We start from the raw sequence: 4727 nt of genomic DNA, 5'->3' as shown, positions 1-4727 counted from the left end.
TATACATAAAGTACAATGTATGATGTATGATTCATTGTAATGTTTCTATTTATTAAATGATTCATTGTAATGTTCATTGTTTATTCATTGTAATTAATAAATCATTGTAATGTTCATTGTTTCTTAATAATCAAATATTATTCATTGTATTTTTACTAAAAACATTCAATGTAGGATGGTGAGAGAATAAACTATATAAGCAACACAGAAAATTTCTTCAAACCGTACCCAACAATGGCTTCTCATCTAAAAGGTGTCACAAAATCAACAATGACAGATCAAATACGTAAAGCATTATGTGAGTACAAAAGAGATCATTCCACATGCACTCAAAAAGATTTGCAGTTGTGGCTTGATGAAAATTTTCATTTGAAAGTTAGTCAAGGTACAATATCAAACACACTCAAACGACCAGCTGAGTATCTTTCGGCTAACTTAGAAAAAGGAAGGGATATCAAGCGCCACAAGCCAGCAAAATTTCGAGACACGGAGAAGGTTGTTTATGAGTGGTTTCTCCAATACCAAGACCGGATGAATATAACCGGAGAGTTTATTTTGGAGAAGGCGAGAGATACAATGAAACTTTTATATCCTCAACAAGATTTTGAGCACAACTTTTCTCAAGGTTGGCTTGAGAAATTCAAGCTAAGACATGGTATCATGGTTCGGTTAATATACAAGACATGGAAACGAAATTGGAGTCCATAAGGGAAAAAATAGACCAGTTATTTTTAATATGGATGAAACTAGTTTGTTTTACAGGTTACAAGCTGATCATTCTCTTGCTACGAAACAACTTGAAGGAAGAAATCAGGACAAAGAAAGGCTCATGTTATTTGTTGCAATGAGGATGGATCTGAAAAAATTCCTTTATGGATTATTGGAAAATATGCAAAGCCACGTTTCTTCAAGAATGTCAACATGAACAACTTGAATTGTCACTATCGTGCAAACAAAAGAGCATGGATGACAAGTGTGCTTTTTGATGAATATATTCGTTGGATTGACCACAAAATGCATAGTAGACGAATTTTGCTTGTGGTAGATAATTGTCCATTACATCCAAGAAATATTGAAGGACTACAAAATGTTGAATTGCTTTTCTTGCCACCCAACATGACATCAAAAATTCAACCTTGTGATGCTGGGATAATAAGAGCTTTCAAGATGCATTATCAGAGTAGATTTTACCGTAGGATATTAGAAGCCTATGAGCTGGGAAAAATCGATCCAGGAAAGATTAATGTTTTGGATGCTATCAATCTTTCGATCGCAGCTTGGACAACAAATGTTCGGCAAGAGACAATAGCAAATTGTTTTCGACACTACAAAATTCGTTCGCGGGATGAAGCCTTAAGGAATTTAAATGAACCCACTTGTGAAAACGACATTCATGAACTTGAGGTCATGATTAATGATCTTGGTTACCGCAATAAAATGGATGTCAATAGCCTGTTGGATTACCCAGCTGAAAATGATACATGTTGTGGATACCATCGGAGAAAACAATGTTGATGATGAAATTGAAGACGATACAATACCTTTGGAACCAGTTACGCGTAAGGAGCACTTATCGCGTCTAGAACTCTTCACAATTATTTGGTGCAATTCGAGAAGACAACACCAGAACTTTTGGATGCAATAAGAAAAGTTAGAGATGACCTTCAACTAGATTTAAATTTTAACAAAAAACACTAGAATCATATTTCAGGCTTAGATATTTTTGTAATTTTAAAGAATTATTAATTTATAATATTAATGGGACCATATATTTATATTGGGGTCGTCCGAAAATATATTATCTTATTATCTTATCGAAATCGGTGATTTTACCACTAGCCCAAGTCGGGACCGGAGAAAAATATTATCTTAGAGAGTTTATTAATTTACCGAGTATTAATTTAGAGAGATTCTACTATATATATATATATATGACCTACTTTAATTAGTTCATATTTAAATTTTCTTCTAAAATTTCGTATTCAGTCAAATACCATCCGAGTAACTCATTTAAAATAACTTGTTAGAGTCCGCGACATTTGTAGCACAAAAAATAAAAAGTTGAACCAATCTAGCACAAAAAAAAAACATTACTAGGTTTCACGCACTAAATTAGTGCGTGAAAGGACCAAACTGCAAAAAATGCAAATTAGGCCTTTCACGCACGAAAGGAAATCTTCTAGTTTTTTTTTTTTTGTGTGTGTGTTACCTTTCAAATCACGTTTTTTTTCATACTTTGCGAAAAGATTAGTCATGTTTCAAAACCCCAAAATAGAAATATTTTATATAAAACTTAATATCTTTTTTTGCGTACAATAATGTCAGCTCATTACATCAAGTCCACCTAAACGTTTGGATCGTCGTTTTAGGGGTTCTAAAATGCCCCGAAGTAAATTTTGAAACTTGTCATATTTATAGGGTTTTGATTTAAGTGTTTTATTCTATTTGAATGTACAAATATAAATATTTGATTTAATAATAATTCATCCAATACGAGAGGTTTACACTAATTAAAAAATAATTCATTCCATTTAATTACAATACTAATTCAAAGAAATACAATAATAAATTACAATAACAATACAATCTTCAAGTTCGAGAGGCTCTATTAATTCGAGACATGCTTGTACTACCACGGCCTTGTTGCCCACACGAACGCTTGTCATGGCCATATTGCTTACATGTAGAGCACTTGCGAGAGTAAGTTCTTTCACTAACATTCATTTGATTGGGTCTACGACTCCGTGAGTTAATGTCCAATTTCCTGATGTAATCCTTGTTAGCAACCATCGAAAACAGCTCGTTTGGCCAATAAGCTTCATTACCAAGTGGGTGGAATTGACCGGAATATGCTCTAAGGTAACTGTGGACCTTGTATTCCCCCGCCACATAACTTGTTACCGTTTTTCTCATTCTCTCGAAGCACTTGACAGCATGAGAACACGACATGTGGTACGTTTACCACTTACCACAAGTGCATGTTCTTGTTGCCTCATAAACGGTATGCACGTTTCCACCCTTACCGGTGTAATAACCTGTCCTAACTTCATACACATGTTGAATTGGGTCATACTCGGTCATTTGGTGATGCTCACATTTTTTTCTATAATGCTCCATATTTTTTAAGGTCTTTGGCATTCATGTCCCGCCGTCGGCTAATATCGCTCTGGCTTGCCTTGTCCTAACAACAAATCGCTCCACAACCTGTTTGAAAGTCATTCTCACCATTGCGGTGACAAGTAGTTCTCGAGCAGGTTTCAGCAAGCCATTGAAAGACTCTGAGCTGTTTGTTGTGAGCATGCCCCATCTTTTTCCTCCATCAGCATGAAACGTCCATTTTTCAACTTGGAGCTTCATCAACCAAACGCATGCGGGTTCACTCACTGCCCTGATCAGATCCATTTTTGCAGCCCATTTTCGTTGTTGATGCTCCATCGCAGCCCCCCACATCAATTTGTTTAGAGTGCCATTGTGAAACGTTGATTGCAAATTTGCCTTCAAGTGCCTTAAACAATAGCGATGGTAAACAAAGAGAGGCTGCCACCCCGGTAAATTATCCATATTGTGCAATATGCCTTTATGACGATCAGACAACACGCATATGCCGGTACGATCCTTAATAACATGAGTTTTCAAATGGGTCAAAAAGATCCCCCATGTGTCGTTGCTCTCGTTAGCGGCAATTGCGAAAGCAAGAGGAAATATTGACTCATTGGCATCCATTCCTACTGCAATTAGGAGCTTGATGTCGTAGGCACCATATACATGCGTACCATCTATGGATATCACTGGTCGGCAGTGAGCAAAACCATCAATGCATGGTTTGAATGTCCAAAATACGAAGTTGAAGATTTTACCCTCTATAAGCCGCCACTCTACAACAGTACCATTAGTAAAATGTTGTAGAGCTGCCATATACCGTGGCAACGATTGAAAAGAAGTATTTCAATTTCCAAAGACCATCTCAAAAGCGCGTCTACGCCTGAGAAATCCCTTTATGTTGCTTATAGTTTTACTATTTATGGTTTGAACGTTTCGAATACAATCTTTGATGGGGTACCTGCATAAGTTTAAACAAACAACATTTAGTAATGATCTTTCAATTGATATAAGACATATAATGTACTAGGTAGAATAAGTTACCTTGGCATTTCGGCAATGTCTTTAAGTAAAACTTGAGCAATCATGTTTGTATCTAAATTATAATGATCTGCTCGATTTTCTTCCATATCACAAGTGTGTCTTTCGCGGAATTTTGTGATAGCCCACATACCATCAGGCTTAACAATTCCCCGAAGCAACCACTCACAGCCTTGATATCGATACCGTCGTCTACAAACTAGCCTCCATATCTTTGTGTTTGACTGATCAACCTTAGACTCCCTCATGTCCTTAAAACAATAATTTTTGACAGCCCGTTGCAACGCCTTTTTGGATGCGAGCAACATTCCCTTTGCAAGGTAGCATCGATCTTTGTTGAGATCCCTTGGTTCAATCCAGGTTTTTAGGCGACTATCATCATCTTCTCTTGTGAAGACAAATGCATCATCACGACCCTGCAAGCTATCAAGATAGATATTGTTAGAATGCCACTGAATTGGGCTTTCAAAAGTTGGGTTTTCAGCCATCGGTGGTGGTACGTGGTGGTGCATTGGTTCTTGTTGGTTTTGTCTTTGAGGAATATTGTTGGTCATACCAACTTGAACATCATCATCATCTTCATCATC

The 4727-nt window shown here is 36.6% G+C and overlaps 1 pseudogene; it reads left to right on the top strand.

Annotated features, from left to right (window-relative positions):
- Window positions 1-234: 234 nt before the first annotated feature.
- LOC132612159 (CENP-B homolog protein 2-like) lies at window positions 235-1698 on the top strand (annotated as a pseudogene).
- Window positions 1699-4727: the final 3029 nt, after the last annotated feature.

This window comes from Lycium barbarum, chromosome 9 (assembly GCF_019175385.1).
Source record: "Lycium barbarum isolate Lr01 chromosome 9, ASM1917538v2, whole genome shotgun sequence".
NCBI lineage: Eukaryota > Viridiplantae > Streptophyta > Magnoliopsida > Solanales > Solanaceae > Lycium > Lycium barbarum.
This window is presented reverse-complemented; position numbering and strand designations above follow the sequence as displayed.